Genomic DNA, 25,935 nt, shown 5'->3' with positions numbered 1-25,935 from the left:
TGCTCTAATTGAAAAATTGCGGGCAGTTGACGCCTCGGCAAACAGAGAAACAGTAATAAAAAATATAAATTCGTTGCGAACTGGCGAAATTATTTGCGGATGGATGTCGAAACTTATAATTATCTCTTAAAGCTTGAAACCCCTCATATTATGAGAAAAAATACTTGTCTGAGAAGGGCAATTTCTCCTCATGAACAGCTGGAGGTAACATTAAGATTCCTAGCAACAGGAAGGAGCTACAAGGATTTGGAATTTTCAACTGTAATATCGAAACAAGCGTTGAGTGAAGTAATAACCAACATATGTGAAGCTATTTACACTGTCCTGAAGGATGAGTTCATGAAGGAAAGTCAAGTAAATTAAGTCTGTCAGCGAACTGTTTTCCGAAAAGAGTTATCCAAAGTTCAGAAATCTAGAAGATCTGGTGTAGGAGTAGATCAAGTATACCAGCCAACGTTATGGTATTTTGATCTGATTGACTTTCTTAGGGATCAAGAAACACCAAGACCAAGCAGGAGCACAATTGAAGATGAAATTGGAGTGTGAATGTGCGAGGAAATGGAACACGAGGTAATGTAAAACAGCCAGCCGGTGTGGCCGTGCGGTTCTAAGCGCGTCAGGTTGGAACCGCGTGACCGCTACGGTCGCAGGTTCGAATCCTGCCTCGGGCTTGGATGTGTGTGATGTCCTTAGGTTAGTTAGGTTTAAGTAGTTCTAAGTTCTAGGGGACTGATGACCTCAGTAGTTAAGTCCCATAGTGCTCAGAGCCATTTGAACCATTTTTTTAATGCAAAACAAAACAGGTTCGCCCTGCAACTCTCGCAGTAAATTTACGTGAGAAAACTGTTTTCGCTTTAGCAGCCACTGTCTACACCATTTTGACCACTTTCTCTGTTTCCTGCGGTTGGTCTGAATGTTTTTTGCAACACAAGTTGCGAAAACAGACCACAACAGAACTTCCTCTATTTCTATATTTCAAAATAACTGAATTAAATTTTTGACGTTTACGGGGAGCGTAGTCGTATGCCACTGATATTTCTTTTCTACACCGACAGATGGTGGGCGAGTAGTAGATTGGGGTTTGTGTCGTGTGAACACACATTAGAGGTGGGCCAAAAGGTTATTCTGGAGTAACCGTTATCACAGTTGCAGTTATTCTCTGTTAACCGTTATTGTTAACGGTTATTAATAACTGCCAAGTTATTTTCCGCTAGTGAATACCGAATACTCCGAGAGTTAAATAACGACATAGTTGGAATCCATCAGTTTAGTTATCAGTATAACTGCGAGTAGTGTGAAATGGCAGGAATGTCGTATGAATCGTATCATAACGTTGGCTTATTAACTCCGGGTATATTTTAGTTGGCGTTAGAACGATTATTAGTGTTTCATAGAGATGGGCAACCTGAAACACGTAACTGTTTCGAAACAAATGAAACAGTACAATGTAATGTTTCGATACAGTGTTTCGAAACAGTGAAACAGTTTGTGTTTTGTAACCTAATAAACCTACACATTTTCTCATCTTGAATGTCTACTGTATAAGTATGTCCATATAAACACAAATGAGGTGCGAGAGCGCTAATCATAACGCAGAAAGTATGAAACTATCACTTAGGCGTCTTGGCAGTTTCGTATTGCCTGCAGCAAATGCGCTGCTTTTGTGTTATGTGACTTTCATACTTTTCAATTGGCTGAGGAAAGCCTTAGCTGAAGACAGAAGAACCACCACGAACGGAACTGGAGGTGGGAGCAAACTGCAGAAACAACAGATATGCTACTGGGATTCCCACATTCCATTAGTATGGCTAATATACCCATCCTGTTAATTTCCATGCACACAAAGGGAATCATTGTGGATAATAGACACAGTGACTATAGACTTACAAATAACGCCAAATAATTCGAATAAATAACAAATATAACAGAAAAAAATTTTGTGTTTCGAACCGTTACTATAAATTTACGATGCTTCCCGTTCACCATTACACTATCAGTGATATGTCAAACAGATTGCTTGCAATTATACCTACATCAAATTTATGTACATGTCTAATAACTGTCACTCTACGCCTTTTTTTATTTAAAATGTTGTAGTCTTACTTGCGTTTCTTAATATGATTACTGTACATGAACAGCGAAGCGTATGTTATAAAAAAAAGTGTAATTTAACTGAATGATTTTCACATATTCATTATTTTGAATGCGAATAGTATGCGTTGTTTTATTGTTTGGTTAGTGTTTATAAAGTAGATGTTACGCCATTTCGGAATAGGACAGTCAGCTAGAAACGAAGCTTTATTTTCGGATATCTTAAGCTTCATGCTATTGCTTATCAAAAGATTTCGACACTCTTGAAAGTGTTTCATGAAGTGGTATGTTGTGTTTCAGTACCTGTGCCGAGCCCGAATCTTGTCCGACACAGAGCGGAATGAAACATCACTGTTTCGATACAATTAGTCCGTTCCAGGCGCAGGTGGACTGAAACAGTCTTATTTTGAAACAACGATACAGTTTCTGTGTCTGGCTCGAGATCCGAGACATGGGTGGAATGAAACACCACTGTTTCGAAACAGTGAACCATAGCCGTTCCGAAACACTGAAACAGTTCCAGGTATCGATACACTGTATCGAAACATAGAAACAGTGGCCAAGTCTAGTGTTTCATATTATATGTTTGTAGGTTATCGGTCGCTATTAGAAATATTATCTTCGCAGCTGCATCAGAAAGTACGCGGAACTTCGCCACAGCACTGTTTAAGCAAGATGTTAACAACGTGCGTTTTTAAGTATGAAGTAATATGTAAACTGAGTACTGTAGGTTAAATTCGAAGCTTAATTTCTTGTGCTGCTCACATAACAGAATAAAGTGTACAGCCTTGTAATACAACAAAAAATCTATGTAATGTGACAGATTCGTCTACTCCTGTGATGTAAAAGGTAGTCCTATTGGGGAAAGTGTGAGTAAGCTAATACAAGTTTTATGTGAGATTTGGATACTGCTCGATTTCTCCAGCTACAGCACGTTTATAACATATGAAGACATGCAGATCGAAAAGGTTGACAGTGTTACATTCCTGGGACTACAACTCGATAATAAATTCAGTTGGAAAGGGCATACCACATTTTTTCACTCTATTATTTCATAATGCAGCATATTCTGTGGTAACTCATCAAACGTAGCAAAAGTTGTTTGCATGTAAAAGCGTGTAATAAAAATCGTTTGTGGTATAAATTCAAGAACATCATGTAGGAACCTGTTCAAGGAACTTTGTATTCTAACCACTGCTTCCTAGTATATTTATTCCTTAATGAAATTTGTTGCAAGTATTTCCAACCAATAGCTCAATACATAATATCAGTACTAGAAATAGGAACAGCAATCTACATAAAGGCCTAAAATCACTTACCTTGGTCCAAAAGGGGTCCAATATTCAGGAACATGCATTTTCAATAAACTGCCAGAGTCAGCAACCATTAAAATCTTGGTTTCAGATAAAGCACGGTTTACAGTGTGTTTGAAAGACTTTTTGATACAGAAGTGTCTGATTCCACCCGTCATCAATATGCCGGAAATGGCTATTTTAAATGTGTCCATGACGTCACTACACACACACACACACACACACACACACACACACACACACACACACACACACACACACACACACACATGGCAACAAACACGAATATACATATAAATAATACAATAACATCAACCACCAAAAATACAATCGAACCAACGGGACAACTGCGGAAAGTTGGGGGTTTTAGGGTGAGGACAAGCTAGTAAAAAAAACACACCATGATCCCAAAAACACAAAATGAAGAACAAAAAGAAAAAAATACAGCATTCTGCTACACCAACAAAAATCTGCAGGAATCAGACACTTCCCTTGAACACTATAGGTCAACCATAGGTGACCATACCAAAACACCAATACCCACAACTAAAAGCACGAAAATTGGAATCGAACATTTCCCTTGACCTACATAGGTAAACCCCAGATGACGATAGCAAAACATCAACACGTACAACTATGAAAATGGGAATCGGTCATTTCCGGTGACCTATATAGGTCCACCACAGTTACTGATGCCAAAAAACCAACACCTACAACTGCGAAAAATAAATCCACAATCCCAAAAGTCCACAAATCAATCATCCCTATATAAATTAAATCACATTCAATACTCCATAAATACACAAAACATCAAAGCTAGAAAAAAAAATTAATTACCACCAGCAAATTCCGGCAGTGCACACTATGCATTCTAGATCGGCCAGCCCCCCCCCCCCCCCTACACACACACACACACACACACACACACACACACAAAAACCAACTAATAAACACAGTGCTGTAATGACATTCATACACCACAACACGTTTTTACGTGGAAGCAGACGGTTGGAATCGGACGCTTCCACTGACCCCTCCTTCTACTCTGTAGATGAATATCGTAACAGACTGATAGACCAGCTTAGGTAAAAATTCTGCTATATTTCACTTTTGACAGCACTTGGTTGCAACAGTCAAGATCGGGTATTCTGTGTATGATAAATTTATTAAAGGTACGTAACTATGTTTTATTCTGACAATGTATCAATTCTGTAAATATTAGCAGTTACTGTAATATATTCACATATTTTGACAATCTCCTGACAAATGATGAGGATAATAATTATTATATTCAACTGTATTATGTTATTCTTCCTGACATGTTATTTGTCATTCGCGATGGCCAGCGGCTATTTCCGAAGAAGTACGTAAATATTTGTTCGCTCCAGTAACTATCGTCTCTGAAATATCACCGGGGTCTAAGACTGGAGTCACTGTGTCAGGAACACAACCACACAGTTATTCCGTTACCAACTTCCAGGTTACCTGCAATGGTAGCCCGATAACTGCCAGAGAGCGAGAACTGTGAGCCAATAAAGCATGCAATAAAGATAACTGCCAGAGGAAAATACCGATCTCTGACAGTTATTTCCATAGTCGCTCGAATTCCTTATCGTACCTCTCTTTATACTACCCGTCCAAGCTAAATTGACATATGAGGCGGTGGCTTAAGGGAACGACCGTACTTGTTAATGCTTGTACTGCAGCTCCTATCAGCCACCGCTCGGACATTAACTTTATTTAACTGTTTGTGCTAAAAGTAACGAAGACGCACTATATAGTACACAGTTCTTATCAACAGATGGCGCGCAGTCTCACAGTTATTCCCATGGCCTATAGAACGCCCTCCAAATGGTCTACCCTCTCCCTAGTTCCTAGTCAGATCTCCGATGAGTTGACGGGAAAGCGTAGTACAATCTTCGGTCAACAGATGGTGCAAGGCACTGTTGACATTAGACAGTTATTGAAATAACGGCCTATATCAGAGGAACGGTTATCGCAGTAACCACTACTTCTAAGTAACCGGTTATTTCTATCAGTTACGTTATTTTTTGGCACCTGTAACACACATATTTGCAGCGATCATTTGCATGCACAAACATCTGCGCCGTTGTCTGCGCAGACAGATCCTTGCGTGTGGACCGGGCTATACTTTTTTGGAATGTTGGGAAAATTGTGATAAATACTGTTACTACCTTCAGTTTTTGGCTTGCAGTTCGAGTCACAGTAATAGCAAAATAGGGCATTGTTAATTATAAACAGAAGCAATCGACTCAACAGAACCAACAAATAAAGAACAATAGCAAGAAATATATTCATTAACTCGTGAACTGAGCAGATCTTTTCGAGAGTTATTTAGTGCCCAGAACGGACAAAACTCTCGGTTCTAGGCATACACGTTGGGATCCTTGAGTAGGGTGCATCTTTAAGAATGTTGTCTGGCATGAACAGTAGCGGGACATGAATGTGCAAGTTATCAGTGCGGCCGGTATTTCATTTGCAACGTTGTGGCACCAGTTGAGATCTTTGCGCAGCTCAGACACCTCTCACGGCTCTCAGCTTCCGGTTGTTGTTGGTCGAACACGTGTGTTATGTGTATCACTAGAACGGCTATGCGGGGAACTTGAGATCGGTAAGATACTGTTGTTTGGTAGTGAATTTCGTTGTCATGTGAACTAGATGCGTTATCTCAGTGTTTTTGTAACTCCAAATATGTCAGTGTAAGTGCGACTCATAATTCATACATACGCGCTGTTGGGAATTGCAGTAGTTTTTTATATTATAGTGTTCTCACGAGGACTTCTATCACTTGCAAGTACTTGAAACTGACTCACCGTCATTGAAAGCAAATTGTGTAGATTAATATTTTCCGCCCAAATATTTCGTTTATTTTATAACAAGGGCAACTCGCGAAACTTCTTTTCGCGTTCGCTCTGGTTTCGGAAACTTATACGCTTGTATGTCGTCAGTTTCACTGCCCTATTTGTTCTCCAACATTATTATACAATTAATACTATCAAAAAGACGCGTTTGGTCATCTTAAATGCGGCTGCACTGCGATGTAGTTTCATATGATGCAAGTTTTAACTTTGTAACTGCACGCAAATATTTCCGCTAACACACACACACTTTCCACAAGAAGCCTAATGACACTAACGGGACAAGCGCGGGAAATGGGGTGTTTTGGGTGGGGGGCAAACTAAATATAAACAAATTTAGACGCCTTGCGTACAGGCCTCTGTGTGTGTGTGTGTGTGTGTGTGTGTTTGTGTGTGTGTGTGTGTGTGTGTGTGTGTGTGTATATATACCCGTCCTTTTTTTCCCCCTAAGGTAAGTCTTTCCGCTCCCGGGATTGGAATGACTCCTTACCCTCTCCCTTAAAACCCACATCCTTTCGTCTTTCCCTCTCCTTCCCTCTTTCCTGACGAAGCAACCGTTGGTTGCGAAAGCTAGAATTTTGTGTGTTTGTTTGTGTGTCTTATCAACGTGCCAGCGCTTTCGTTTGGTAAATCACATCATCTTTGTTTTTAGATATATTTTTCCCACGTGGATTGCATAACAATAATACTAGAGTTAGTTCCATTTTTGGTTAAACACTTCTACAATTTTGTCAAGGACAGTGTGTGGATAACTGTACAATCTTAATGGTGATGTTGATGGTGCTTCTAAACACATGAAAATATGTTGCTCAGGAATCCAGCAAATGTATTTAGCAGTCCGCCAGTGGAAGGAACAAGCAGAACTGTGTGGGCACATGAAGCTGATAAGGACATTTTGTTGTTTATGTGAAACTTCACACATGTTTTCAACCCACCAAAAATTGCCATACATGCATGCAACATACTGTCCTTGTTGTAAACTAGCAATTGAGGTTACTTGAATTTCTTAATGTGCTGTGAAGGCATTCACTATGTTTTACTATGGCAAACCTTGTTTCTCAATCAGTGAATTTCTCAATGTTTTCTTTCAGTATACAGGGTGGTCCATTTGATAGTGAATGGGCCAAATATCTCACGAAATAAGCATCAAATGAAATTCATCTAGCTTGAAGGGGGAAACCAGATGGTGCTGTGATTGGCCCGCTGTGTTTTTTTAAATAGGAACTCCCATTTTTTATTACATATTCGTGCAGTACGTAAAGAAATATGAATGTGTTAGTTGGACCCCTTTTTTCACTTTGATAGATGGTGCTGTAATAGTCACAAACATATTGCTCACAATTTTAGACGAACAGTTGGTAACAAGTAGGTTTTTTTAAATTGAAATTCAGAACATAGGTACATTTAAACATTTTATTTCGGACCTTCCAGTGTGATACATATACCTTTATGAACTTATCAGTTCTGAGAACGCATGCTGTTACAGCGTGATTACCTGTAAATACCACATTAATGCAATAAATGCTCAAAATGATGTCCGTCAACCTCAATGCATTTGCACTGTAAAATAATTCTGCACTGAAATTTCTTATTTATAGGTGACAAAAATTCCAACCAGATTATTTAAATTAGGAAGTGACATCTAAATATGTTAATTACTGGGGTTGATATTTCATCGTATAGACAATTGTTTAAATAGTTAAAATTTAAAATAATTTCATAATTCACAGATTTCTTGTAAAATTATGTCAAATTTCTAACCCACCTATGACAAGGTTTAAAATATGATTAACAGCTCACTTCATATGATTCTGATATACAGATTTAAAGTGAAGGTAAAACAACTGTTCATACAATCGTCATTCAGTCTTCAATTTATTTATATTTGTACGTTTTCCTATATTAGCTTCTAATTGTTGAAAAACACTGCAATTTTAGCACCCTTGATAATGGGATCCCCCTTAAATAATGATTTTGTGTATTTTTTCTTCTCTAATATACATTGGCAGGGGTTATTGTGCATTAATCCATGGATGATTGGACTTTTTGTTTGGTGATCTGTGAAGACCCAATTTGAGTCGTCTTGTCCCCCCCCCCCCCCCACACACACACACCACCACCAAGTTTATAATAGATGTCTCAAGTTGAAAAGAAATTCTTTTGTGGTGTGTGCCAATTATTTATTTAAGTTTGTATTATATCAAGTTTCGTTAAAATGCTGATCGAAATGTTATGAAATTGCTGTTACTGTAGCTTGTTTATTGAAAGTTGTGAATTTAATGGCATTGAGTAATGAAGTATCCTGGAGCATCTGGTGCAGGAGCAGAAATTCTTCCATTTGCATGATCATTTCCTGTGATGTCACTTTCTACAAATGCCTTTTTGATTCACCCCTTATCCCTAAGCTGTAGATTATCAAAAATTCACCACCTTAGTACATCCAGTAACTTTAATGTTATATAAATCATAGTTTGCACTTCAAAACTTAATTCATAGGTGGAATAAAAGATTAAAAGAGTAAATGTAACAACTCACTGTGCAGATGTGAGATGGGAAACATTGTATTTAGATCAGAAATGATGTAATATATCACTGAGTGCCTGATGCTGTTCTCTAAGAAGAACTGACAGTTTATGTATTTAATATTGATTATCAGTACATTATAATAAAGTTTTTAATGCTTGGATTCCTTATTTACAGGCTACTTGTGCCATGCCAACATCAAATTTGGAGCAAGTGGAAGTTCTTTCCATTGAGTGAGTGTAAAATTTCTGGTGGTGGTTGTTTTTAAAAATGTCAAAACTGCAGGCTTTCCTCTTTTGAAAAGTGAGGACTTATACTAAACTAGAGTAGCTATGCTATAAAATTTGAGGTGTAAGCAGTGTCATTGGCATGTAGATGTGAAGCGCTGGATTGTATATGGACAATGTTTACTGCATTTCAAAATCATATAAACAAATAAAATTAACTGATTATATGAAAATGAATTTTAAAGAATAAATTTAATGTTTTGCTATGATTACTGATTTTAACATTTTTCTCAATTTCTTGGTGTGTTTACAATTTATGGATCAGTAGGAAATTGAAATTTTTATAGAATGTAGTTTATTTACAAATTTATAGAGTATTGAAGAGAGATGAACTTTGATGATGACAGCGACTTTGTGACTTTGTGATCAGTTTGATTAGTCTTTCTGAAAATTTGTGACAAAATTTAATTTTGAATGCTGTAATGTATTGTGTGTATAGTGATGCTGTTATATTTTTGCAGGTATGTTGAGAACATAGCCTGCATCAGGAAGGTCCAGGATAAGCAGGTGATAGCATGGAGGTGATGGGAGAGGAGCATGGATAAATTAAGCTGTTTATGAGAAAGATTGTCTACTCCTACAAAAAGCTCATTATGTGACAATGTTTTGCATCTGGTGAGTCATTTCCCAAAGATTCTTCACCTCTATGATTAAGAATACTGATACATTAATCTTATTATACTAAGGAGCAGTGAAAACAGTAGATTGAGAAGCAAATGTTGAAGGTCCCCATCAGCCTTTTTAGTACACTTGTGCCCCCCCCCCCCCCTCCCCGCGCAGATGGTTTTGCCGTACACATCAGCCATCACAAATTGGAAGCCTCTGGCCTGTGACTGGCACAAACATCCATGGTGCTTTACAAGGAGCTCATTTGAAAGTGAAATCTGAAAATGGCTGATAGCTTTGGCAATAAAAATTGTGTAGCTGGAAATGGATAATTTTGTAGCTTGTATGTGTTGTTTTAGCCTTAGGCGATGCAGAAGATGGGGATCATCTGCTCTCCACAAGTAAGTGACACACATGTCACCACAGGCAGTGTATCTCTGGCAGCTGTTCTGCCACATATTTATGAATATTTTGAGTCAGAGTGGAAAGGGAAGCTGATAGGAAAGGTAGTGGAGAGATGCAACGGTATTTACAGCTTTGGGAAGTGAAAGGAATAAGAAAACTAACATTTAACACAATTTATTGCAGTTTCCCTTTCCTAAAGATATGTCATTTGAAGCAATAACGATACTTTCACTTAACTTTTCTTAGATGCGTTCTTCCATATACTGGTTTTCTTGCAAATTTTCGTTGTAGTGTATGCACTTTCTCCAGTCTTCAGAGACATCATCAGTGACGCGCTTACTTAAATTCTGCACATAATTTCATTCTGAATGTGCAGTTTATGCATGTGACCCTTTCTTTCACTAAGGGCCACACATTTTTTATCAAGTTATAGTGGCAGCCTCACAAGCTTACAGCTCATTTCTAATGCTCAGCTGTCAAGTTCAAATTGATCATAAATGTGCTAATGATGCCTGACTTCCAACACCTCTGCTTTTGTATAGCAGCCCAAATTTGAAATAATTTTATCTTCTAACTACTATCAAAATTTCTTCCTCCTATGCATTTGAATTAGAATTTTTTCTTGAATGGTAACTGGTATTATGCATGTGGTAACAGAATCCTCTTCTGAACCCTGTAATAAATCTAAAAACCAATGTTTAAATACATCACTATTCATCTTTTTGTGATGATCACTGAATTTGCAAGATGTAAATGTTGGCTTTGCAAATTCAATGAAGCTATATTGATAAGATTGTGGATGACAATGTCGGTTTCCTGTGTTAGTCAATACATTCAAACCACAATTGCTCCTTTTATTCTGCCAGATGTGCTTCCTGGTGTAGTAATCTACATCTACATCTACATCTACATCTATACTCCGCGAGCCACCTTACGGTGTGTGGCGGAGGGTACTTATTGTACCACTATCTGATCCCCCCTTCCCTGTTCCATTCACGAATTGTGCGTGGGAAGAACGACTGCTTGTAAGTCTCCGTATTTGCTCTAATTTCTCGGATCTTTTCGTTGTGATCATTACGCGAGATATATGTGGGCGGTAGTAATATGTTGCCCATCTCTTCCCGGAATGTGCTCTCTCGTAATTTCGATAATAAACCTCTTCGTATTGCGTAACGCCTTTCTTGAAGTGTCCGCCACTGGAGCTTGTTCAGCATCTCCGTAACGCTCTCGCGCTGACTAAATGTCCCCATGACGAATCGCGCTGCTTTTCGCTGGATCATGTCTATCTCTTCTATTAATCCAACCTGGTAAGGGTCCCATACTGATGAGCAATACTCAAGAATCGGACGAACAAGCGTTTTGTAAGCTACTTCTTTCGTCGATGAGTCACATTTTCTTAGAATTCTTCCTATGAATCTCAACCTGGCGCCTGCTTTTCCCACTATTTGTTTTATGTGATCATTCCACTTCAGATCGCTCCGGATAGTAACTCCTAAGTATTTTACGGTCGTTACCGCTTCCAATGATTTACCACCTATGGCATAATCGTACTGGAATGGATTTCTGCCCCTATGTATGCGCATTATATTACATTTATCTACGTTTAGGGAAAGCTGCCAGCTGTCGCACCATGCATTAATCCTCTGCAGGTCCTCCTGGAGTACGTACGAGTCTTCTGATGTTGCTACTTTCTTGTAGACAACCGTGTCATCTGCAAATAGCCTCACGGAGCTACCGATGTTGTCAACTAAGTCATTTATGTATATTGTAAACAATAAAGGTCCTATCACGCTTCCCTGCGGTACTCCCGAAATTACCTCTACATCTGCAGATTTTGAACCGTTAAGAATGACATGTTGTGTTCTTTCTTCTAGGAAATCCTGAATCCAATCACAAACCTGGTCCGATATTCCGTAAGCTCGTATTTTTTTCACTAAACGTAAATGCGGAACCGTATCAAATGCCTTCCTGAAGTCCAGGAATACGGCATCAATCTGCTCGCCAGTGTCTACGGCACTGTGAATTTCTTGGGCAAATAGGGCGAGCTGAGTTTCACATGATCTCTGTTTGCGGAATCCATGTTGGTTATGATGAAGGAGATTTGTATTATCTAAGAACGTCATAATACGAGAACATAAAACATGTTCCATTATTCTACAACAGATTGACGTAAGCGAAATAGGCCTATAATTATTCGCATCTGATTTATGACCCTTCTTGAAAATGGGAACGACCTGCGCTTTCTTCCAGTCGCTAGGTACTTTACGTTCTTCCAGCGATCTACGATAAATTGCTGATAGAAAGGGGGCAAGTTCTTTAGCATAATCACTGTAGAATCTTAAGGGTATCTCGTCTGGTCCGGATGCTTTTCCGCTACTAAGTGATAGCAGTTGTTTTTCAATTCCGATATCGTTTATTTCAATATTTTCCATTTTGGCGTCCGTGCGACGGCTGAAGTCAGGGACCGTGTTACGATTTTCCGCAGTGAAACAGTTTCGGAACACTGAATTCAGTATTTCTGCCTTTCTTCGGTCGTCCTCTGTTTCGGTTCCATCGTGGTCAACGAGTGACTGAATAGGGGATTTAGATCCGCTTACCGATTTTACATATGACCAAAACTTTTTAGGGTTCTTGTTTAGATTGTTTGCCAATGTTTTATGTTCGAATTCGTTGAATGCTTCTCTCATTGCTCTCTTTACGCTCTTTTTCGCTTCGTTCAGCTTTTCCTTATCAGCTATGATTCGACTACTCTTAAACCTATGATGAAGCTTTCTTTGTTTCCGTAGTACCTTTCGTACATGATTGTTATACCACGGTGGATCTTTCCCCTCGCTTTGGACCTTAGTCGGTACGAACTTATCTAAGGCGTACTGGACGATGTTTCTGAATTTTTTCCATTTTTGTTCCACATCCTCTTCCTCAGAAATGAACGTTTGATGGTGGTCACTCAGATATTCTGCGATTTGTGCCCTATCACTCTTGTTAAGCAAATATATTTTCCTTCCTTTCTTGGCATTTCTTATTACACTTGTAGTCATTGATGCAACCACTGATCTTACTTGGATAATTAATAGGGTGCCAATTTTCTTTTTTCTTATGGCTATTTCCCAGAAAAATTTTCTAGCTCCAATAATATTGTATCTCTCCATCAGAAACCCTCTTCCATCCTTGCATCTTCTGTAACTGAAACCTAAAGGTTTCAGAATTGTTCTAATTGAACATCAGCCACCTGTGAAAGAAATCTTGGGTAAAACATCTGCTACTTTTTGCCAGGGACACTTGTCACAGTCATAGGAATTCCAACACACATCTTCTGATGAAGATGTTTCTGGAAGCAATACAAATTGGTTCCAGTTCTTGGTGTTCGCCACAAGTACCAATTCCACATGCTACTGCAAATAATCTCTGTATAGTTGGCAGTGAAACACCACACACATTTATTGTTCCAATCAGCAGTGACAATAAAATTTTCTCTTCTGTCATTGTCTTAAAGATCATGGAAAAAAGTTAGATGCCTTATATTAACGATTCCCTTTATTTGGTTGTGTGTGTCGTGAAACTGCCACTTGTAACTCGCAAACAAAAAGTGCAGTACTGTAGATGAAAATTACTGTTCTGTTAGCAAATGTACAATACTTCCACACAGGGAACATAAAAGTGAATAATGGGTAGCAACAAAGTTGAGTCATGCTGGTGACAGTGGGAATGAAGCACGGTATTGCCTTATAAACCCTTTAACAATAAGTGTTTATTCGGTAGTTGTTGCTTGTTATGATGTTACCAGGATGGCACCTTTGAGAAGAATGACACTGTGGTCAAACTGTGAGCTTAGCCAGTGGCCTTTCATTGGCACTTAGAAACTGAGGAAAGACTAGGGGTGGGAGAACTGATGTACCAAACAGTGAAATTTTTGTTGTTCTGTAGTGTAGTATTTTTGTCCTTTGTAAAGTTTTTGTGCACATTAAAAAGACAGTATTCCTCTGTTTGTATTTCAACAGTTTTTGGGCAATTCTTTTCTTATTAAACTATCTGCACATGCTTCTCGATGCAGCATAAATGAGATTTGAGTTTGAAGGTAGTGAATTGCTGGAATCTGACAATGGAAGTGTGTAGCCAGTCGTTTGTCCTTTGCAAACCATGACAAAATATAACAAGTCATCTGTGGTGTCTTACATTTATCCCTTTTTCAGTTATTTGTATATGTAACCTCCCATCATATACAGGGTCTCAGACCTTTCTTCTTAACTTACTCTTTCCTTCTACATATCCTTCAAGAACTGTTTTATAATGCCATTTTATTTTAGGATAAGCCCAGAGCAGTTTTCTTCATTTTTATGTTGGTCTGTAACTCTTTACTCATTCTTCGTAGTGCTTCATTAATTTCTATACCTCTGTCAAATTAATAAAATGATACAGTTAAGCAGTGAGGTTGCCAGTGTTGTCTGTACACATTATCTGTGCCCATTGTATGATTTAAGTTGTGCTTAGTAGTGTGGAAGTAATCTTGCCACTTCTTTGCTCACATTTGTGTCTAATATAGAACATCCTGTCACATTCAACCTATACAGACAATTAAAACAGACAACAATTGTAACATTACCAGTTCAGGTGTTGTCTGCAACTCATTGTGACAACTGGCACTGGAGGTGGTATAGAGTGATGTGGCAGCAGTGAACAGGATAGATGTGACCAAGGTCATTCTCTGATTTTTGTTACTAAAAAAATAGCTTGAAATCACTTTAATCTTCTCCTGGTGCATATTGCACTGTTTTATCTTCTCAACTTTTCCACACATACACATTTCTGCAGTTTACTTGGTTTGTTTCTAACAGCTGATCACACTATGGGGGACATGTCACTGTTGTCATATATGTTATATTATGGAGGAATTTAATTCATGCTGCACAACATGTGTGATTCCTTCTTATTTGTCAGCTACAACTTTCAACCACATTTCAATGTAACCTACAGCTTGGCTACACTACAAATCCAACTGTTACCACAAAATTTATACTTTTGTGGGTTGTTTGCAGCCAGTGCTGTTTCTCACCTTCCAACCTCTGTAGTTTATCTTCCCAGTTGCTGCCTTGGAGAATCGTGAAGTCTGTAACTTCAATATGTGTCCCATCTTTTAGGCTGTTGATCTTCGTACCTTCTTCGGCCATTTATAATCATCCATTTGTTCTAAATGTCCGTTATGTAGTAATTTATTTCTCAGTAGTTTCCACCATGTTTCTTCCATGTAAGTCGTTTTTCTGCTTTCTTCATTTCTGATGTAAAGTTGTGAGGCTAGCACTACTGCTCTAGTAACCAATTTCCATGGCTAGTAGCTTATTACCCACACTTGTAAGATGCAGGTGTAAATATGCTTTTTACTGTTGTTTTGTGGATAACTTCTTTGTTTTATTTGTGATCTTATTACTTCAAAGGATTGAGTTTCATTGTGAAATAATATGTTTATCTAGTCCAATCTTAATTTTGAGATCTTCATTTGCAATATAGTTACATAAAGGAAATTAAAAGAACAGCAAACTAGTACACCCAAATTCCCAGCTTCTAAATCATATACTCTGTTTATTTTATTTATTTTTTGTTTATTTTCAAACACTTCTTTTTATAGCCTTCTAACAGATTCAACGTGCGGCTCAAGACATTAAGTACATAGAAGAAAATCCTGAACTTTATTCTGCAAAGTAGTGAAAGTTATTTTGAATAAATATTTAAACCTGTGTTCTGCTTTGCTGCCAGAAACATTTGCATGATGTCAAGTGTCCTGTGCATTGATGGGCTGATGAATCATGGAGAGCAGATTTCTTCTTTGGTTAGAAGTTTGATTTGATGATTTTAAAATTGATGCCAACAGAAATGTGATTTTTCGGTGCAGTGGCTCATTAAAGGCATCAAACACATTTTTGATGAAGGTAAACTAGATGTATTTTTATCGCATTGTCTTTTTTAATGTCATGTGAATGAACATTGTAACAGTTAACTCTTTGACTACTACGAACATGCTACTTGCATCCTGTGGAGAGTGCAACTTGAAGTTGTTGCCCTATCCTATACTGCTGCCACACAGCCCTGCTCCCCTGTGCTGAATATCAAGGAGGGCTGGGCATGACAATCTCGTATGCTGCTCGGGTTTTCACCAACCCCGATACAAAATACACGTCCTCTAAGAACTTACGGTTTCTACTTTAAAAGTCCTCTAGAAATGAATCATTCCATAAACAAAATTTCAGGTATGTCCACATTGCATCACAAATAAATTACATATTTCTAAGGATGTGAGAAGCCTAAGATGAACGGGAAGTATCACTTTAGGATTGTCCACATAACGTAGTGTTCTTTGTTAGTTATTCTTCCATAAACTTGCTGTTCTACATATTCATAACTATAACAACTCAAAGAAATTATAAATCTCAGTAATATCACTCTGACATGACAATATTATGAAAAGGTTAGTTGCTACTGACAATATAATGGAGATACTAAGTCACAGATAGGCGCAACAGAAAGACTTTCAGTCAAGGCTTTCGGCTAAACAGGCCTTCATCAGAATTACGCAACATACACCTTTACACACTCATGCAAACACAACTCTCTCATATACGATACCATTCTTATACATCAGCAGATGGGAACCACAGGTATAACTTCATTCCTCCATATTTGTTGATTTCATTTACTAATTGTCAATGATGTGGTGAGCGGATGTGCACGGCAGCTAATGAAATACTTAGCAAATTCTAAGAAAACTGGCGAAAAATTCAAACTTTTTCCCCACATATTACGGTATCTCGTCGCCCAGTAAAACACTGAATTTCTTTCTGTTATTTGTTTGTTACTGTGCTGCATCCAGTTAAACAAAAAATTCAAGGAAATTAAGATTTCTGTAGAGGTTAAAAAAAAAAAAGCCAGTTCGTAGATTTTGTGTATGGTCCATTTTACATCAATGATTGCAGTGCACGAAATGTAGCTAATGTGTTAATATTGTATTTAAAGCTGAGAGCAGAGCGATTGCTATCATCATTCTCAAGATATTGGTTTTTGTATCTGTGGGAATGTTGTGCATATTTTGTTCTGGCCATGCCCAGTGTGGTCATGTGCAACCTGATTCATGGTCGCAACACCCATTATACTTCATAAATGGTTCAAGATATGTAAAAGAGGTTTTTTGCAAATGATAGTAAGCAAAGAGGGTGCATATATTGTTGTATGATTAATACTCGAAACTTTCTCTGTTGAGGTATATCCGAAATGATTTTTTTTCTTTTTTCCCAGTGGGAAGATGTACTTTTTTAACAACATTTAATATCTTGTCAAAAAAGAATAATGTGGCATTGCACATATTAATATTTGAAATCAGGATTTACCAGGATCAGGGAAATGACATGGAAGGACTAGACCCCTTTAACTAACATAATTTATCCTTTCAACAAAACTAAATTTTTGTAAAGTGACAGCAGCATCCCTTTAAGAAAAACAGGTTGGAAAATTTCAGTGTAATGTGCCATGTTTAATTTACGAACTAGAAGTGTTCTAAATGGTGAATGACAGTCACAGAATTACAACAATAATTGGCTCAAATAAGTTGCTAGAAAATAATACTTTAACAATGTTGTTGTTGTTGTTGTGGTCTTCAGTCCTGAGACTGGTTTGATGCAGCTCTCCATGCTACTCTATCCTGTGCAAGCTTTTTCATCTCCCAGTACCTACTGCAACCTACATCCTTCTGAATCTGCTTAGTGTATTCATCTCTTGGTCTCCCTCTACGATTTTTACCCTCCACGCTGCCCTCCAATACCAGAGCGCACACCAGCTTTTAAACACAGTGAAAACAAATATTAAAATTCAGAAACTTTAACAATATCAGCATTTAAAATTTTTATTAAATCTGCTGATAAAATAATTAAAACTGAGTTCTTGGTCAATTTCTTTAAGCGAGCTCAAATCCAAGACATTAGGTAGATGCCGAAAAGATTAATACTAAGACATAACATTTGCCTTACAGCTTGCCCAAAAGATTTACATCAAACAATTTACAATAAAATTTAGAACAAAGTTAAAATACATATTAAACAGAACAATAACAGTAAAGGGAAAATTCCGTGTGCAAAGCTAGTTAATCATAGGCTTCTTGGCCGAGAGCAAAATTTCAATTACAGTGCAAGTCGGAAAACATAAGATATTCAACTTGAGCACAGACAGGATGCGAACCTATCCAATAAGGTCATACGCCCAAGGAAATAAGTGTCACTAAAAATGTAAGATGTAACAGGGAACTACTCAAAAGCAGCTGTAAATGCTTCCAGGAAGGAATATAAATAAGAACTCTCTAAGGTCTTTCCATTAGCTGGAGGTCATAAAACACACAACTTACAGGGATTTGTCGTAGTAATACCAGAGCGCACACCAGCTTTTAAACACAGTGAAAACAAATATTAAAATTCAGAAACTGTTTGTTCTCTTGCATAAACCCATTTAAAAACAAACACAAAATTTAAAAAACTAGATAATTCAAGGGACCGTGATACAGTTATGCATGAAAGCAGGACATATTAGATAGCCACAACAGCATTAATCATCTCAGATTTTTACAGATAATACTGGTCAGCAGATTAATGCAAGTCACTTCAAAAAATACCCAGAGCAGACATGGCAATAAATTGGTCCTAGAATAACATAATCAGATAACAGAGGCTTGCATGATAACTCAATGAATATAAACATGAACATCTTGTAAAGCAATTTGCGAAGTGGGAAATCTGTGCACAGAGCCGAACGATTAGATACGCATGGTGTAGGTGAACCAAATCTTTTGCCTTCTACCCAGTCCTGCTGAAAAAGCGTGAATGGCAACCCAGAAAAGACATGCTGATCCACAGCATGTGTCTGTTGCTCGAAGGACTGTCACAGACCCCAGCCCCACATTGTGCGAAGGCTACACGTAAACTGCCTGCACTGCACTGTATGAAGGCCCCAAGATGCTGCTCCAGTGGCTGCTTTTGAAGAATAGCCAGGGCAGCGATACCCACACAAGGGAGTAATATGTGCCACCTAGCGAAGCTCTAGCTAGGAGCTATCGATAGTGGGAAGGAGAAATGACTCACCATAGCTCAATATAGGTGATATTCTATGTGGAATACTCAGCTTTAATCAAAACCTGTTTGTTGTTATACCACAAAATGTAGTTGCTAAGTAAATAAATGTTTAGTTATTTCTGTTTTCGTGAAGAGCTTTCATTTATTTACAACATGCAGAATGCATTATAGGTACATGTAATGACATTAGGTTGCCACCTAGTTTCTCCAGCAAGACTACTGCAGTGGTCTTTATATGGAGGCGGCTTACACTCTGCTCATGTTTCTTTTATCGTATGACACCAAGAACCAGGTGTAGGTGCCTGTCATCTTCACAATCACTTCCTGTCTACAGCCACATCAGCCAGCCATGTTCTCAGTCAAAAATGAAGATGAAAACAGCAACACAAATAAGGTCACGGCAGCAAATGCACAAAGACTGAGTGATGGGAAGCCGCTGAACACTTACATGGAAGTGTGGTTACTTGCCCTCTCTACCTGGCCATTAAGTGCCTCGTGCATTAAAGCTTCCAGAGCACACAGTGGCAAGGGGCAGGCTTATACACGTGTAGACCACCTGACTGAAGGATTGACGGTGAGCATAACACACACAGAGCACCCAGACAGTAGCAGCAGGGTACATTAACATGTCGAGAGCATTCGTAGGCTTAAGACAGTATTAGGTAACTTTTCATATTCACGCCGAACAGGGAAAGAATTGCAGTGTATGAAGCCTTATGAAGCTTATTTTATGGTTGTGTGAAACAGTTAAATGATCACTGAATGGGTAAAATACTGACACATTAACATATAGCCAGAGTTGCTGAAGGAGAGGTTATGGTCGTTTAGTAGAACAATGATGAAATTTTCTTACTAATTATTACATGCTGTTTAAATGTCCTCTGAGAAGAACTGAATATTAAATATTTGTGTAAATATTACTGAATCAGTGTATTTGCCAATTGTTATTGAGAGATTCTTTTGTTCCAGATATACTGTATCAGTGTGGATTAAGGTGAAATGTAGGAAATGGAGCATTAATTAAATAGAACTGCACCTTACAAGTTTTTTGATGCAGTGTGTTTTTGGTGTGGTTGATGTCCCAAGATGGCTTCGAGTATCATGTCATACGACTTGGGATCCAATTTCAAAAGATATCAGCATGTGGAAGATGAAAACATACAGGATGTCATGACCTGTAAAAGTTGTAATGGGCTGCAGAATTAGTGGCAGTTTGCTGTTGCTAAAGGGTGTAAGTAAACAGATGATGAGTATCATCATATGTCTTCTTTTGATGTTCTTGATGTGAAACACGTAAGGAAATTTTAACTTTAATTTACAGAACAGTCTTGAACTTAATGATGATGACTGTGATTATGTGAGAAACAATGAGCAATTATTCGATTAGTCTTTCTGAAAGTTCATATAATGTAGTGAAATCTTAATGTGATTATTATTGTAACTAGAATTTCACGGATTGCCTTTTATATTTGCAGATTGTTTTCTGGGAATACAATGGACAAACAGAACAAGATGAATGATTGTAGCCAAGTAGGCATATTGCCCAACCCTGAGCAACGAGATATGCTAGAATTATGAAACTTGTATCAGTGAATAGTGCCATGGGATCTTCTCAAACAAGTTGTGACATTTGTATAGATAGTTGTGGTGTTCTGTCGGACATGTGACAGAACAGACAATACTCATGATAAAGCAGCTACTGCATTTCGAGTTTCACAGACTATACATACCGTAAAATGGGGTGACTTTGTGACGAGTTTTGCATGTTTTCACTCGTACACTGATCAATTTTTAACATAAACTGAAACGGATGGCATCATAAGATAGCTACAACCTTCCTTTACAAGATTATGTCTTCAAAAAATTTGTATCTTTTTTATGAAAGACTATATAAAGGGAAAACTCTGTCACAAAGTATGGGAAAAAAATGTCACAATTTTGACCAATCAAAAAGTATATTTAATCAATGTACATGTGTTTGATGCTTTGGTAGAGCTACATCATTTTTACAAGTGATGAAAAAGGAGCTCCCTAATCTAGATTTTTCACCTCAAAGAACCCTCGCTTTCCTACCGGTCTTGGGGGGTCGATAGTGTACAAAACTTCTTCTTTGGAGTACAGAATAGCATCTTCTTTAGTAGGCCACTTCCAGAACATCTTGGTCCTCTCCATAACGCTGACAATGTAGCCCTCTTGTTTTTCTTCAGTCACCCTTCCTGGAAAAAGTTTCGCTTCAATGTTCACCACTACAAAATCATCCACTTTGAAAACGTTTTTTTCAGGAGCCATGCTGTCGATTCCCAAGATGTCTTTATCATTTGGAATCACTTTTGTGGGAGACATTTCAGGTTCTGAATCCTCCAAACAGCTGAAAGATTCATCCAGCACGTCGGGGTCACTGGGATCTTCATCCGTCCAGTTCCTCTCTCTGCTGTTGTCTTCATCTGAAGAGCTTTCTTCAGACATCTCACCTGCCAGTACAGCCTTTTCCTTGGATCCGCTGGGTCTGGAGGAAGTGCTGGCTTTTGTGTTCTTCCCTTTCGGCTGTTCCGCCCTACTGGCTTCGATTTTGGCACTGGAGATACTTCTGCCTGCTGGAACAGTGAGCCTTGTCCTTCTCTTGGGGGCCCGGCATCCTGTAACCTCTTCTCTCTTCTTCTGCTGTTCTTCTATGAAGATCTCACCAACCACTCCTGATAAGGACTGTAGGCTCTCTTCCAAGACGGCCTTCGGGAGTCTTTGGAGGACTTCCATTTTGTTAAGCGGAAAAATCCCAGTCTTCCTAAATCCTGACTGGAGATTTTTTATGATGTTCTCCTGCAGCTTGTCCATCATTTTCTTTAACAGACCAGGCAGTTCATCTTTTGGAACTGATGTGCACCGGCTACCAGATGTCGATTGCTTCCAATCTGACAAAATTTCACGCCAAATCAGTTTTAGAACTCTGAATATGGCAACATCTAGCGGTTGCAGTAGATGTGTCGCATTTGGTGGGAGTGCGATAAATTTTATCCCATACTTTTCGCAGAGTCGAATAACCTCTAGGTTAATATGCGAACTCAAATTATCGCCAATAAGAACTTTTTGGCCATCTTGTTGTTTCAGTATGGGGAGCATAAGATTGATGAACCAGTCCTCAAAAACTTGGTGATCAAACCATCCAGATTTAGTACGATTGTAGCGGGCTCCTTCAGGTCCATTTTCGGTCCAGGTCGACCACATGTTCTCGGCCTTGTAATTTACGTATAGTGGAGCCAACTGTCCTGCGGCGTTCCCACAGACCATAATCGAAGTACACGCTTTGGAACAATTTTGTATCCGCTCTGGATATTTTGCTCCTCTTCTGACCAACACTTTTTTGCTTCCCGGATCGTCCTGGACGTTCGTTTCGTCGTAATTCCAAATTTTTTCTGGCGGAATACCCTCTAGCTCCTTCTCTAAATGCTCAAAATATGAGTCAATCACTTCAGTATCAGTCGCAGCTCTTGCATATGTGATATTTTTGGCGACACGTTCGGAGAGAACATACTTACGCCGCTTCATAAATGACATGGCCCACTCTCTCCCAGGAAAGTTTCCATTTCCAAACACGGGAACTTTTCTTCCGGTTCGATCTAGATATGATTTGACGACACAGCGCAAATCAAGTAATGTCATTGGGAAACCGTAAGATGCTATTGCAATGGAATGAGCAACGAATGTATCCTCTTCTTCTTTTGTAAAAATAGGTTGACCCCCATGCTGTCTTTTAGGTTTGACTGTCTCTGAGTTTGAGGTGGTCGAACGTTTTATCTCTTTGGTTTTGTTCCACAATGTGTTTCGATGAATATTGAACCTAAAAGCAGAGAAAAAGAACGTATAAAACATATATACCAGTATGGTATAATTCAGAAAAAAATACCATACTTTTTAAAAGATGTTTAATAGAAAAAATGCCAAAAATATCAGAATTTTACGAAGGTAGGTTTAAAATTTGCATAAATGCTTCCTTTACAAATGCCAGAAGTTGCAAACTGGTGTAAAAACCCGTTTTATGACAGTAAAGTTTGTAACAAAATAAAGGAATGTAGGTAACTTCCTGGTGTACATAGCTGTATTTTGCTCCCTATTCAAGCAGAAGAATTTGCTTAAAACGCCAAACAGATGGTCATCTAAACGTCTATTTTAGCCTTACAGTATCCAATGAAACATTTACTTCCTGTGTGACAGTGTATGAAAAATTAAAGAACTGCCACTAACCTTTCAGATGCTGCTCGCAGGGTCATTTTCTTTGTTAAAACCAATTTAACGGCTTTATCTAACGTCTCTGGAGAGTAATTTCTATAGGCTCTTGCACCCAACTTCCTTTTATAAGACCTCATCTTCTTTTCAGTGCTTGAAAGACAAAAAAACGTGATAAAATATAACGTAAAACCATGGTGGGGTGACTTTGTGACAAGTTGGGATGTCACAAAGTGCGTGCATTTCAGTTTTTCTCTCATATGTTCAACAAACATGGCTTGATTTAATCGATATTCTACAATAATTTGCCCAACATATTAACAAACAAATGTACATACCTGTTTTAGTTGCGTCCTTAACATAAACGTTTTCACAATATAAAGTTTCCCTCGTTTTACGAAAATGTAAATAACAGCGTTTCTAAGCAACGGCGTCGGAAGGAACTATGCGTGTGCAGAAGCTTCACCCTGCTGCCGCTACGTGGCGTGGCATGTCTGACAAACGAAATGCGTGGTTCAGCTCTTTCCTGAGACGAGCGGTCGCGGCGCGAGATTTAAAATACGAAAACTCGATCCCTTGTCACAAAGTCACCCCACCAGTCACAAAGTCGCCCCATTTTACGGTAATCAAAACAGAAAAAAGGAAACAACTATCACATGTTCAGAAGTATTAATAGTGCTAGTGGTAGTAATAATAATAATGATTGCAGATGATAGTGCTGCCATACGTCAGCTTTGTGTGTTGTCTAGAGGCTTTACTTTGTGCCATATCACAAGGTATGGAGTGCAATTGAATGTTCGAGGAACAGAGTGGTGAGTTCCAATTGATGTTCTGGCCCCCAACCAGATCTGACCCTGATCGGACACATGGGATGTGACTGAACGTGGCGTCAGAGTTAGTCATCTCCCTTCCTCAAATTTACAGGAATCTGGTGACTTGTATGCAGATGTGCGAACTCCCTCCAGCAACCCTCCTGTGTCTGATTGCTTCCATGGCACTATGTGTCACTGCAGTTATCTGTGCCAAAGGTGGACAAACCATATTGTAAGCTGTAAAGTAAAATTTTTTGTTACATTGAAAATGTACTACAACAGAAACGACATCCAGAAAATGGTAGATGACTGGCAGCAAGCAGCTCATGCACTCATGATAGCCCATAAAGACACAATGCCGATGAAAGTGGACTCAACAAGGAGATGACTGTGGGCCGCACTCTAGCACACAAAGGTGCTAAAGATATTGTAGGAGTTGTACAGTTTGTTCACGTGACAACTCATACGTACATAATTACCGCATCGCTTTCACAGAGGGGGCAGACTTGCTCTAAAGCTTTTGTTGCACTTAAAGAGTCTCGTTCCTTGAGTATTCATGCATGTCAGTCCATGTTCCCAACACCAAATTTAATTGTCCACTCTCACTCCTCCAGCAAAATGACCAAAGAACTGTTGATGTTTTTACAAGAAATGGCAGAGGAAGAAATCAGTGGAGAGAAACTTCTGCTTGTACTGGAATCTTAAACCTTAACCAAAATCGATATTTTGACAAACATCCCGTGGGTCCAAATGGACCCCTGAATAAAAATTCAACATAATCCCTATAAAAGATGATATTCATATGTAAATATGTAATGATTGTATTAAAATAAGTTTTGTTTCAAACATAAATCAACTTTTATTGAGCAAAACTTTTTTATAGTATTATTTTTTAATCTTTAAATCCTACGTCTCATATTTTACAAGAATTTTTAGTACCTTACTTTGGAATGCTACATGATTACAAAAAAGGCTTAGATTTAAAAACCTAGATATGGCATGGGGTTTCTCATAACTTCCCCTTAACATAAATAGGGATTCTTTATGCCATCACTCAGAAACAAAACTAATGACAACGAAACATGGAAGTGTCCAAATGTTATCTATATCAGTACCTGAACTAAGAATGGCACTTAGTACACAACACTTTTTTTCTACATGTCGTTCACAGATGAATTTAAGACATCTGTAACATTTTTGTGATTGTTTGCTGTTGGTTTTAGGACCACATAAATAACATCTTCCTCGTTTTCATGAGCCACTTTGATTGCAAGGTGAATTTTCTAGTCGTAGGTCATTTTGTGGTTCATCAGCTGCCTCTAGAAAATTATCAATTCTACTCTTCAAATCTACTGAAAATGAAGAATACTCCATCTTCATTTCTGTGATAAATGGCCTTATCAAATTCAGTCCAATTTCTTTTATGTAATGATTACATTTCATACGTTTTCCACTATTTGATGCCTTCCATAATATGAATCCATTTGCACTCTCAATATTCAATATTGCTGAAAAAATGACACATGGCCATCGTTGAGTTCTTCCAGAGACTGAATAATCGGCGCATTTCTGATCTAATGTATCAACACCACCTTTTGTTCTGTTGTAAAATTCAATTATCCCAGATTTTCCACTGTTTTCATTGACTGAATTGTCTTGGTGCATTGATGAGATTACCACTACACTTAGATTCTTTT

General features: G+C 38.3%; 1 long non-coding RNA gene across 1 annotated transcript; it reads left to right on the top strand.

Annotated features, from left to right (window-relative positions):
- Positions 1-5,941: 5,941 nt before the first annotated feature.
- Positions 5,942-16,016, top strand: LOC126474004 (uncharacterized). The gene is made up of 4 exons (XR_007586553.1): positions 5,942-6,036; positions 8,984-9,039; positions 9,555-9,708; positions 15,725-16,016. It is a non-coding gene; the product is annotated as an uncharacterized LOC126474004 (long non-coding RNA).
- Positions 16,017-25,935: the final 9,919 nt, after the last annotated feature.

The sequence above is a fragment of the Schistocerca serialis genome, chromosome 4 (assembly GCF_023864345.2).
Source record: "Schistocerca serialis cubense isolate TAMUIC-IGC-003099 chromosome 4, iqSchSeri2.2, whole genome shotgun sequence".
NCBI lineage: Eukaryota > Metazoa > Arthropoda > Insecta > Orthoptera > Acrididae > Schistocerca > Schistocerca serialis.
This window is presented reverse-complemented; position numbering and strand designations above follow the sequence as displayed.